Source organism: Alligator mississippiensis, chromosome 11, assembly GCF_030867095.1.
Source record: "Alligator mississippiensis isolate rAllMis1 chromosome 11, rAllMis1, whole genome shotgun sequence".
NCBI lineage: Eukaryota > Metazoa > Chordata > Crocodylia > Alligatoridae > Alligator > Alligator mississippiensis.
Window position 1 is genome coordinate 43,692,742 of NC_081834.1, and position 14,029 is coordinate 43,706,770.

Consider the following 14,029-nt stretch of genomic DNA (forward strand, 5'->3'; position numbering starts at 1 on the left):
AAGAGCCTATTACACAAAGCTAAGTACTTATTATTCCTTCTGACAGAGGGCATCAAGAAGGCATACATAAACAGCACACCCCAATTAATTACAGTAGCAAATGAGATACTAATATATGATTGTCAAAGTACATTTCTTAATGTACAGCATTCACCTACAATGAAAAAGTCCCATTTTACAAAAAGAATGCATGCTGGGGTTCTTCTTGATCCAGTTTCCATGGTATATTTAATTACTCACATTTCTGAAATGAAGTACTTGTAAATACTTTTAATGAGGCCTATTAATTTATAGTGTTGGAGTGTTGTTGTAGCCATGATAATCCAGAATATGTCCAAGAGACAGTGGGTTTTTGTGGTATCTTTTACTGGACCAACTGCATAGTTGGGAGAGCTGTTGGACAAGGATAGGGAACCAATGGTTAATCTGCAAATATTCAGAGCGTGAAAGGATTCCTTTGGGGAATCAAGTAGCACTATTGAATTTGTTTAATTTGTTTCTGATTCACCTATAGTAAAACAAATATTCTCTCCATCCATGCTCTGATAATAAAAAATAAAATTGAAAAATTAAACAAAAATGGACTGGATACAGATTTTCTTTCTTAGTTCAACATTATTAGAGTTTCAGTTATTTCATTAGGAACTGCATGCACTTTGCTGATTGAATTGAATATAATGATCTCATCTTTAACTCAGGACCTCATGATTGTAATGATCTCATCTTTAACTGAATGTTAATTGGTAACTTCCTACAACTGTCCTCAATTAATTACCAGCCATCTACAAAAAGTATTTAAGTGCTTAATTTCTATATAGATACCATATTTCCCATTGAAATCAATGCATGTATGTGGTTAAATACTAGGGCTGTGTGAAATTTTGCTGGCTGTTTCATTTTGACACTGTTTCAACTCGTTTTGATCTTGAAACAGCCAAATCAAATCTAACGTAGGGCTTTGAAACAGCCTCAAAACGAAACAAGGGCAGTTGAAGCATTTTGAAAGTTTCAAAATGTTTTGAGTTTCAAAGCTGAAGCTGGGCTTGCTTGCAGGGAAACAGAAAGTAAGAAGAGGGAGGGGGAAGAAGACAGAAGGACTGCTCTCATATTGACTGCATAGCTGGCCAGTGACTGTCATCCTTCCCTGAGGTCCCTTTCAATCCCAGTGCTCTGGGGGAGGGATGGAAAAACAGCATAAAAGGCAGCACTCTTTGACCTGCCCGGCTTTCTGTCTACCATGTCACGAGTTTTGCTTGTCAGCAGCCTAAGCTGCAATTTTCCAGAAACCCCTGTACCTATCTCCTTGAAAGCTGGCAGGCTTCATGGCCTCAGCAAGGGCTATCAAGCCTGCAGTTTTCACCCTGCTGCACCTTAATACACACGTGATACAAGTTTTGCTTCCAAGACTTTTGTTTCCCAGAAACCCCTACACCTATCTCCTTTAAACTCAGCAGACTTCATGGCCTCAGCAGGGGCTACCTTCCCTGTAAAATTCAGCTGAATCAGGCAAGAAATGAGAAAGTTATGGGCAGTTATGTGCTTTCCCATTATAGCCTATGGGCAAAACATCAAAACAGCGTCGAAACAGCGAAACAGTTTCGACGAAACGAAACAGAACAGTGGTTTCTAAATGAAATGAAACTCGAAATGAAATGCTGTCCCATTGAAACGGTGAAACAGAAGTTGAAACAAAATGGTGCTGTTTCACACAGCCCTATTAAATACCTCTAAGCTATGAGCCTTAGTTTCTATGTGCCTCAGTTCCCACTCAGTGCAATGAGATAATAGCACTTCCCTATTTCACACGGGTGTTGCGAGAAAAATGCATTAAATAATGTGATGCACCCAAGAGCTACAGTAATGAAGGCCACGTAAATACCTAAGGCAGCTAAATGGTCTTATAGCTGAAAATATCCAGATCTCAGTTTATACAGGGAATCACGCAAATAGGTCATGATTTTAACGACAGCTCTGGTGATGTTGCTGATGATGGGCATGCTCATAGCATGGAAAGATTAAAGGAGGAAGCTCTGGACTAACATAGAAAACTGGAAACTGAGGGGTGATGGAAGAGGTGCAGCACAATGAAATGGAAACACAATTTACATTCTTCCAAAACACGCTTGTTCCATTTTGTGAAGAGCGAGGCTTCACCGTGTTCCTCAAATAGATGTGGCATCTAGAAGTTTGTACCAGGATGACAGGGTCTCCATTTTGGATACTGAGCAGCAGTAGCTTAATGACTTTGCATGGCTATTTATCGGCAGAACCTCCTGAGTATCTTATATTAACGTGAGTAACGTTATAACAGCAGGGACAGGCCTGTCATTATCCACATGAACCTCACTCATACCCCAGGGGCCTTACTCTCCTGCCACAGGATACAAGTGACTTTAATAAGAACTTAGTCTGTTGTGGAGGACTGGGAACTGGGGGGTGGTGGATTAGGTATTTGTCCTTTCCCCAAATCACATAACATTACATGTTAGAGAGACTATCAGTGCATGGAGGACAGAAAGGATATCCAATGCGAGTGTGCAATGTCCAACCTTACGTTTTTGTTTGGTCTTATTGCCTGAGGGCCTGTCCCTGTCCCAACATGAAAGCACCTTTGGTTTGATATTGGTTTGGGTATTGTGCAGTGCAGTAATCTGGGTTATAAACTATTAAATGAATATTGAGATTTTTCTGTTAATTCAGATGCTCCATTCATGGCTTTGAATCAGACTCTTTCACTTCTACTGATAAAATGTCACTGAGGTTGCTGGGATAGGTCTCAGCTGTCAGACTCATGAATTCTCCCTATTCTAGAGGCATGCGGCTTCCCATATAGCACAGAAGCCTCAGATTTCTGAAGGTGTAATAAGGCAAACCACATGAAGAAGCAAAACTCCTTTGTGAGCAGTAAAATCAACTTTATTTGGTCCTGTGTATATTAATTACTGGTAAGCACAAACAAAGCTATGTTTCAGATATTGCTGGACCAATTCAAGTGGCTAGTGTGTGTCCATAGAAATTGTTAGGTTTTACAGAGACGTTGTGCAGTGGCAGCAAAGCTACTGTGTGTGCAACAAAAAATACATATTATCATTTATTACAGATGTTGTGGTAGCTAGTTGAAAACTGAGTTGACTGTATAGGAAACTGGAGATTTCCAAAGCCCTCCCAAACTGGCTACAAAACACCCAAACTGGAGATTAAGGAAAATGATCCAAAGTGAGATCTACAGGTGCTGGAGAGGTTTTAAATAGTGGCTTCTCTCTCAAATGCAGACTTGTGTTGTGTAGATGTTTCGCAGACACTGTGCACCGAGTCTCCTCTTTTCATTATAAATGTTTTGGCTTTTCCTCTTGCCTCAGGGCTTTTGCCAGTGCTGTACTGTCTTAATCTTGCCTCCAACTTTTAGAACTCAAGATCAGCAGTTGTGATTTGCTGCTTAAATACTATTGTGCTTTGGCCTGTGGGTGCATCTAAGAGGAGTTCTTTCACCTTGAAGGTGAGAGGTAGGAACCGGGTAGGACTCAACAGCAAACAGAATTGTTCAAACATAAGAAAAAAGTTAATGTCTCCTTTAGTGAAAAAAAACAGCTGGAAGGTGGCTGACTAGGAGTGGTTAAATTAGAGCACAGTGATAAGACTTCTGAGTTCTTTTCTCATTACTGCCACCGATTGCTTTGGGATCTTAAATAAATCTCCAACCTCTCCATGCCTGTTCCCCTGCCTGTGAAATGGAGATGATGATAGCACTTACCCCTTAGAGCACTGATGGGAAAATAACTGATGGCCTAAAGATGCAAAGCACATTGTTATTATCATTGAAAAATATGGGGCACATAGAAGTTTTTGACCCAGATAAAATTTTATTTTGCAAAAAGCCATTCCTGTATTCATTCTGATTAATGTTTTCACTTTGAATGGGGAAGAGTTAGTGCTAACATCTCAGGCCAAAGTCATCTGGAGTATGTGACGCTAGTTGACATCAGGGAAAAGGTACACATGATGATATCTAGGGCAGCAGTTAGGCCACCAATATCATTTGTGTTCTGCCTGTCCATTTCTTATTTCTCTTTTGATTTGCTTGCAACCCCTTATTTCCTTTTAATTCTGCCATGATCTTCCTTCTTCGTCACCTGAATTTTCTTTTAACACAGTCCCTGTATAGTTTAGGTTAGGGACTTTTGAGGACGCTTTGGCAGCATAAAGAGAGCAGAAATAGCTGCTGCTCAGTGTTATCTCTATTTAGGATGAAATGCTGTACACAGTAGTGCTTGTATTTTATTGCTGAAATTCAGTTTTGCGATTGCTCTCCATCCATGCCACCAGGGACTTGAGTAAATCAGATGGATATCTCAGAGCCTGATCCTGCAAGGTTCTGAGCATGGATAATCCAGGCTACTCAGTTTCCCCTACCTGCCATTGAAGTTCGTGGCATCACAAGGAGAACTCAGCAGTTTTGTGAATCGGTATGGAAAAAAAACCAGGCAATCCCTCATTCAGGGCCCACAAAGGAACCAAAAGACTCTACTGCTTTTAGCTGCAGATCATTCCAATAGTGTGAGCATGTCTTCTTCATCCTCACTATATAAAAAAGCAGCAAGACTCACTAAGTCCAGGAATGGTCTAAGATTTCCAAAGAAATCCTGCAAAGCATCTATGGTGGGCAGGAAAACAAAACTTTCGCTTTACTTCTTATACAGCACTACTCTGCAAATTCAATCAATAATTGCAGTCCCTTTATTTGAGGAAAGGCACAGACTCTCAAAAGTGATGGAGAGGGAGCAGAATCCAAGCATCACTGCTCCACTTCCAGCTTGTAGCTTGTCCACACCTCATAAGCACTAGGGTGGTCAAGAAGAGATTGGGCTCCTGATACACCATACTTTCTGGTAACCCCTAGATTTAGGGTACCCCCAAACAGAAGGCTGTACCTTGTGTTTGCAGTTTAGTCCTTACACTGGAGTCCATCACTGAGATATCAAGATGTCAGGTGTAGCTCACAAGTAGTGTCTCCCAGCTGGGGCCAATAATATACGAATAGTTGGATGAGCTCACCTCTGCAGCTGCACCAGGGGGCACCATGGGATTGGCTCCTGGGAGCTAAGGTAGTTAGGGTTTCTCTTGGAATTAGGATGTACATTGGGTAGTGTGTATTTTTTTTAGGTTTCTGGTAATACCTTTACATTGTTTCTGGCTCCAGACCTTGGCTCTAGCAACCAAGCTAAGCTATGTAGTCTTCAAACCCTGTTAAATTGGGTATCCATTGTTTTGCAAAATCAATTACTAGTGGATAGATGGTCAGTTCTGGAATATGATCTTTTACTCGCTAATATGAACAGATGTTTTCTGTAATCTTTTCTGGTATGAAAAACTGAACAAAAGCCTAAGTCAGTAGGTCTTATCCTCTGTCCTTCAGCTTGCTGAACTGAGGCTTATGCAGAGGTCGGGAGAGGACATAGTAAGAGGTTTGAACCCTCTATTGGGAATCCTATCCATGATGAATGTAACTTCATCCTCTTATGTGTCCCTAAGCAAAAGAGAATCAAAAGATCAAGAGCTGCATCAAGACAGTGATGTGTTCTTAACTTTGATTTTGGACAAAGTATTCCCTGCTGTAAAATGTTCCAGCTCAAACTTATAGTGTAATCTGTAGAAAGCAATTCTGAAAAAATGACAAAAACCCCATTTCCAGCCCATTGTTGGGGATGGGATATATTTACCTCCATGACAAACCCATCCCCATTAACTTCAGAAAAGTGTCTCCAAGGGTTGAAAATTAATATCAGTCTCTTCTTTTCCAGCAGAAGAATAGAAGGCCAAATACTGTTCTTCCCCCATAGTCTGATATTTCTCTGTGATTTGAGAAAGATAAGCAGGATTTGGCCTGAATATTTCTTCAAAAGACAATGTTTTGTGATGAGAAATCCTGTCTTTTCTGTTCTTGTATTTTAGATTGTGATTGTTTTGGGCAAGGACTACTTTTGCTTTACATATTTCACAGTGCTGATCAAACTGTCAGTGAATATCAAATACAGAGAATGTTTGTCTCTGGGATTGTAAATTATGCCTGTATTCATTTTAATACAGTAAGCAGCAGTTTAATTCAGTTGCTGTTTGAAGCTAATTCAGTTTAATTTAGTTGTTGTTTGAAACTAATTCAATTTAATTTAGTTGCTGTTTGAAAATGGGGAGACCTCACCAGTTGCTCTTTCCAGTATCTGAGTCTAATTCTGATCTCACTTGCACTGGTGGAAAACCTGTTGCAATTCCAGAAATTTTGGTTGCTTTGTTCCCTGACATCCACTGGCACAAAGTAAGAGTTTATACCCCTCTTCAGTCTTCTTTATTGTTGTTTTCAGGCGTTGTATTGAAACTGAACTGTCAAGGACTTTAAGAAGCAAATCTCTCATTAATATTCTCAGCACCAAAAAAGTGTGATAGATGGAATGCCATCTGGAATACAAGGTATTGTGTGTTTCTTTTTTAGCATTCCAAAGGCAGGGCATGCTAACACATTTGCATCTACATTTAACAGTGGCATGGTGTCAATGAAAAGCTCAAGATGTCATTTTACATAAGCTCTAGAGGTAATCAAGCACATTCTAATTTCAAGAGATATTTCTGCTGTCTGAACAGAGATCGGGCGTAAGGCCAAACTGAAAGACTGGAGACCTTTCAGAAGCTTCCATTTTATCACATATGATGTAAAACAACATTTCTTAAATTTTCAGGTTGGCAAACCCTTATATACAGTTACAACTTTTTCCTGATCCTGTTACATTTACTATAAAAGTAAGAGTAAAAATATATTGATAAAAACAATGCTAACCTATGCAATTCATTTACGTGTGTTTTGAGAGGTTGAAAAAGAATAACTAAGTTTGAATAGTAAAAGGAATGACAAGAATAATCATTTATGTCGTTTTGTATTGTGATTGTATTCTGGGGATCATGGCCCACTCAAAGAGAAGCAACATTACAGAGAGTTTGCAGAATGATCATATTTGCTTTCTAGTCTTGTATTTCCTCCATAAGAGATGATTTTAGAGTGGTCTCTCCTTATCCAGAACAAGAGATCAATTCACAGTCAGCTACTGATGCCTTCCAAAAGTGGACAAGAAAAACTGGCAGGTAAAAAATAGATTAAAGCTGGAATACACAGCCTTTGAACTCCAAATAGAAGAGGCAACGCTTGCCTTCCGTGGGTACATGAGTTTGCCTACTGGTATTGGAAGAAGCAGCCTGAAATTAAGAAGAGCAGTCATAAATCTTTTTTGTCATTGGCTCTGGTTTATTTATTGGAGCTAGATAGTTTAATTTAGTGCAAAAGACACTGTCTAGTGTCTACAAGAAGTGGTTTCTTCTTGGGTACTGCACAGAAATTGCTTTTCCTTTCACTTGTGGAATTCTACTGTACCAGGGCCACTCGAGACTAGATAGAGTAGCATCATTTGTGATAGCTTTTCAGAAATATTTGGGCCTTGTTGTGCAAAGTGCAGTGGGGGCATAAGGCTGTACTCTCCAATAGAAGTGTAGGCTGCATGTGGTTATGAATATGGCTGTGCACCCTCCAAATTTGGAAGGACTGATTTTCAAATGTCCTCTGCATCCTCTCCTTTAGTGTCAAAAGTAGTATAATGAGGTCATGTGATCTGCAGGATTTTTCCATTTTGAAGCATAAGATCTCGCTGTTTGGTGTCTAGTAGATTTCTGTGGGTGAAATCTAATGACCTGATGAAGAATGCCTTGCATGTGAAAGCTTGTCTAACTTTATCCCAACTGTGCAGTTGGTCCAATAAAAAGTATCAGCCATAGGAATCCTTGCCCCTCACATAGTAGATACCTAGGCAAATACTGAGTATTTGGAGGAGAAGAGGGGGATTGTGTTCTGAAGATGTGCTGTAAACTAAGAAAAATATCTTATTTTCCAAATGCAAAATTTTCTATTGCTAAGGAAGAAAAAACAAGTTAGGAGCATCATTACCTAAGTCATTAAAGTTAAATACAGTGGGCCATATTCATGCTGTTGTAGGAGCTTCTTTAATGTATGTGAGCCACATAGAACTATTCAGTGAATCAGCCTTGTAAAATCTGCAAGGAAATTTAGCAGCTCAGGTGCAAAAACCCATTTACTAATGCTCTCTCTTGATGGCAATAATGGGAGAAAAACAGATTTTACTCATTCATCAAAAGCATCTCACTCAAAGCAGGTAGGGTGCATAGGATTTTGTGAATGACATACACATACAAAAGATTAATTCCAACAACATGCAGAATCCAACCTCCTCATTACCTAGTTTCATCAGAAGCTTCCAAGGAGCAGGGACATGTATCCTGAAATTTCCTCTTTTTGTTATTTGATTGTTAAATGACCTTTCCAAGTTTGCCATATCACATATGTCCAAGCACCGCCCTACAATGTTTAATAAATATAATGGAATTACACTTGATTATCAGGTACTTCACTCTTAACTTAGTTCTTAACCTCAGTTAATCTACACCTTTTCCTTCTTCAGATACTTTTGAAATCCTTCCTTATGGAAATAATCTTTATTTCATGGGTGCAAGGATGGAAATGAATAAGTCTTAAAATATCTAGGTATATCTTTGCCTGAAACGTAGCATATGAAATGTGCCATTAGGTGCCCATTTGAATCAGGACATTTAAAACTAATGTCAGATTGGGTTTAAACTATTATAGCATTTTGGGACTGAAATCCAGGATGTAAGGGCCAGATCCCAACTAGTACTGACCAGTAAGCATACTATTTGGCATGTTCAGCAATGCAGAATTCCAGAAGCTTATCCTGGGGACTGCATGGTGGGCTGAAGTTTTCTGTTAGTCATCACAAAAGCATTTTCATGTAGCAGAAGCAGTGATGAGCTGAAGATGTCCTCCTATCTGTTGGACATAGTATATCACCAGGGTGTTAGGCATCCATCTCCCTTACTATCTGCCTGTGCCTGAAGAAGAGCTCACTGTACAAGAAATGTCTCTTTCACACAACTTAGCAATCATGCTGCTGATCCAAAGTACTGTAAATTCTGGTTTCACACCTGTACTGCTAAAACTTAAGCAAAGCACAAAAACCTCTGGAACAGAACTATAAAAAGGTTACCTATACATATTAATGTTGCTTACTAATCGTCCATAAACGTATACATTTATCCGAAATTAAAAATGGAACATATTTTTCTATTGAATTACACAGCATTCTTTTTCTTTATGAAATAAGGCCCTTGCCAAAAACTTCTGTGGTCCATGCACACACAATATCTATTGATATTTCTCAACCGCATTTCTTTGCTTCTGTCCCAACTTGGATTAGCATTTGTCAGAGTCCCACATCCTCTTTCAGACAAGCAACAGATTGGGAATTCCTTCTCCCTACAGGAGCTTCAGGATTGGCTTCTTTCTTCCCTCCATTCCCCAAAAGTGTGTGCACGTATGTGTCTGCTTACTCCCTTTTCCAACATGCTTCTACTTGGGGGCATGAGCGTTTGGCATCCAATTTACTGTTCTCCCACCACACACACAGTCCTCTCCTGGGGGATATCAATGGAGACAACAGAGCAGGGGGCCTCAGAGTTAAAACCTTATTAAGATACCTGAAGAAGGAAGCATTTTACCACCTGAAATGCTGACTTTTACAAGAAGGAAGCATTTTACCACCTATATGCTAACACTAGGCTCCTGCCATTGTTGGAGTGAATTTGCATCTAACAGACACATAGATACCTCACCACAAAAGAAATTCCTGCCCAGAAGAGCTTTCCATCTTCCCACTCTTCTGCAAAAAAATATCATAACCTGAAGGAGATATGCTTCTACATCCTGCATACCAACTTTGAGGTAAAAAGATTTTTTCAACCTTTCTCTGTGCCTAATCTGGACAAAATGAACTATTCCAAACAAGAGACTTTACCACACCTTCTGCTCTCCTGTGAAATATGAATTTTCATTTTTATCTAAGAGAACTTTTACAATCTCTGCTCTCTCCTATGCCTGATAAAGGGTGTGTGCACCCAAAAGCTTGCAAATAAATAAAATAATTTGTTTGCAAATATCTAGTTGGTCTAATAAAAGATACCACCTCTTCCAAGAGTTTTGATTCCTTAAGAGACCTGAGGCTCTTCACCCCTCTGTGCTATTGTTTCAGAAAGACTCTGCTGCGTCATATACGGGCCCCATTTCCAAGCTTCACTTCACAACCATGATGATTTACAACTTACTTCTTTCTAACAAAAGGCGAGATTCCAAAAGGGGCAGCATTAAACAAAAAATGACAAGCAAACCACAATTCTGCCCAAGGGCTTTAAAATGCCCCCTTCAAACGGTGTAGAAATATAATCCACTCGGGCAAGTTGTTGCTGATTAGGCAGAACAAATCAGCAGCCAGACTGGTGTTACCAGATTTGCCCATCACTTTGGGGTGCGCTCATTTATTAGGGATATGTTTCTAGGGTCTTAGTAATTCTATCAATGTGCTGCTTGTGTGTACTGGTGTTTCTATATGGAGCTGTATCTCCCCCTTCTGTAAGTCCTCACCCCCAATGGAGCTATCTTGCAAGACTCAGTTTCAATTGGGCTGGGTTCCTCCAGCCACCAAACCAGTCAGATACACACACACACACACACACACACACACAGATTAATGTGACATGCCTGACCTGGCTGGATTGATCAGCATGGACAGGCTGACACCCTCATATGCCAGGAATCAGTTCATTAAGATAACAATAAAAATGCAGTCAGACACAAGCACACAGGTGAACAGAATACCTCTGAATCCAGCTGGGTGTCTAGCTGACACCCTCATGGGCCTACATTCAGTTCATTAGGGCATGTCTGAGCCAAACTGGGTCAATCAGCCTGTACAAGCTGATCTCCTTATGTGTCTTAAACTCAGCACGGCCCAATCTTTTGCCCTAACTGTCCTAGCAGTGGTAGCCTCTTGATGAGCGGACCCCACAGTATTTCTGGGCTTCACAGGGATCTTTGGCTTAGGTAAAAGAAGCGTTGCTGCAGAGCAAGTGGGGAAGGGAAAGTAGAGAAGGAAAAATATACCCAGTTACTACTAGTTTGACTATAAAAGTTATTTATTGCTAAGTATATGAACTATATATAATGGTACTAGTAATAATAGATGTGCAAGGACAAACAAACAAAACAATTACAATATTACCCTGGTTTCATTGAGTATTTGGGGAAACCTAGCTCAAGCTTGACTAATACAATTCAGGTTCAGAAAGCTATGCCCAGAGAGAAAAAGAAAAAGAGAGAGAGAGAGAGTGAGAGCTGGGATCTCCCTGTTCCAAGGCACTCAGGTGATTTGTTGACAAGCAAAGTTCTCAGCATGATCCTTGAAGGGAGACGATTTGTTTCTCCCAGCTTCTCGAGATGGTGTCAGAGAGATGTCTCTCCCTTGAAGCACACTGTTTGCTACTTTTACAGCTTTCTTATACCCCTGGTTTAGCCTCTTCTTTTAATTGCGTAAATCAAGAGGGTTCTAAGCCATAATTGACAGGGAAAATCCTGTTATATAAACAGTTTAAATTTAAATGAATTACCTTTTTCAGTGACAAGGGGTTACCTGGTTTGGAACATTTCAAGAAACTGATTAACAACGAGGAAAAACATTAAGTTTTAAGGAGTAACCAGACACCTAGGAGCCAGCTTGAAATTATTATGAATACATTGGAAGGGATCTTCTTAGATGGCCTAGCTATGCTTGTACTGTGAAGTCAGCATCAGTGTTTTGTATTTTAGCTGTTGTGAATAAGCTTCAGTTTAGCATGACTCTCAGATTTTACTGTAGTCTTTTAACAGACTTAAGGGGATTACTTGAAGTGTTCATAAACATTGTGGGGAGGACTTCCACCAGTCATCTTGGGAAAAGTAAGACAGCATTTGTGGTCAGGGCTCCAACAGGCTGGACGCTGTGATGAACCCTTAACCATTGTTCAAATGTTGCCCATACCCCCTCTGACTCGGTTTCTTTGCCTCAGCATTCCCTAACTTGGTAACCGAGTTTTAGTCAATCAAGTTTAAATAGGCCTCCCATAGTGGGACCGGGGAATGTATGGCCCGAGATGCCTAGTAAACTTTTCTTCTGCCTAGTTTTGGTTAGATGAGGTGTGTGTGGGGGGGAATAGAAAAAGCCCTTTGTAAGTCCAGCAAGCTGGGTGCCAGGCCTCCCTCAGGAAGACAGAGCTGACAGGTAACACTGGGGAGGTCAAGTTCCAGCTGGTGACTCTCTTTTGCATATAAAAATTAATACATGTCATTGCGCTCATGTTGGTTTGAGGCTTGCTCTTGCTAACTTTCCCCATTGAAGTGCAAGGCTCAAAACTTGATAAAATAGCATATGTAATTATAAACTTGGCTTAGACTGAGGGAAGAGTTCTGTTCAGTTCAATTTGCATTTATTTTTCCTCCATCATCTTGGTGAAGGGGCATGGTTTAATTTTGCAGTGATATCATGGCATTTAGGGGATGCTAATAGGTAAGTCTTTTAGCTGGGTTGACCAGCCTCTTCCTCCTGAGCAAAGAATCTGTCATCAGTGTATCCTTTTCTTCACTGATCATAGTCTTGAAGGCCTACCACGAAAGGGTGAGGGAAGAACAGACCTCACATGGCAGTCACTTTGCTCAATGTCCAGTGGGAAGTCATTCAGATGCGCTGAGGGCAGTAGAAGTACCTCTGTAGGTCACAGCACAATGCGGTGCAATAGATGGAACAGTTATGGTCATTTGGGCTGAATTTCTGTGTGACGCATGCCATAGAATTTGATACAGTAATTCCCACCGACTTGCGGTTGATTTAGAAAGTCTCTTTTTAAAAGACCAATCTCTTTTAGAAAATCCAATCCTGTTTCAAAGCAGGGCAAGTGGTTAGGAGCATCCCTAGTCTGGTCACCACAGAGCAAGCGGGTGAGAGCTCTGAATGGCACCCTCTGTCTCACTACTACAAGGTGAATAAAGGGGAAGGACCTTGTGTCGGCACCAAGGGGCAGCAGCATTGTCTGATCTGCATAGAGAAGGAGAAGCAGGAAAATGATCAGAGATGAAAGCCAAGGGTCAAAGAAGACTTAATATTCAAACCCACAAAACACTCGCCAAGAAGAGGAAAGTACAGGGCAGGCTTACTACTACATTTCCCACCTTCGCTTCCTTGCTGTCAAGCAGTGTCTACACTGTGTGGCAGACAAGGTTCCTTGGGTGAATTTGATATCTTTTATTAGACCAACCCAAATAGTTGGAGAATAGTTATTAAGCAAGCTTTCGGGTTCAAAGACCCTTCGTCAGGCTAAGGAAGCTGCAGCAGTTGGTGTGTTGATGAAATGGAGCTCATAGGCTCGTCTCTGGGAAGTGTTGTGTAAGTTTCCCTTGAGGATCAGGACTGAGAGATTGGGGAGAGAGTGGCCCTCTTGTGAGAAATGTGCCCCCACCGGTAATTGGGTGTTTCTGTCTTTGATGGATTTCCGGTGTGCGCTCATTCTGGTGCGCAGTTGTTGTCTGGTCTCTCCTACATATCTTCCATCAGGGCATTTGGTGCATTGGATGAGGTATATTACATTTCTGGAGGTGCAGCTGTAAGATCTTGGGATGCTGATGGCTCTGTTGTGGGGTGTAGTATAGTGGGGGTGGTGGAGATGCGTTGGCAGGTTTTACATTTCTTGTCATGGCACGGTCTGGATCCTTTTGGTGTGTTCTGGGCTTGAGGAAGTTTGCTTCTGGTGATGAGGTTGGCGAGGTTCGGTGCTTGTTTAAAGGCTAGGATGGGCGGCTCTGGGAAGATCTTTTTAAGAATAGGGTCTCTGTCTAGTATGGGTTGCAATTTTTTGAGGATTTTCCATACAGGTTCAAGGGAGGGGTGATATGTCATAACCAGCGGTGTGCGATTTGTGGTAGGCTCTGACACCACCTACTACAAAGAATTACAAGAAGATCCTACTCCCCTTTTCACCAAAAAACTCAACAATACCATCAAATCATTTCCATCAAGACTACAAGAAAAACTACAGACCT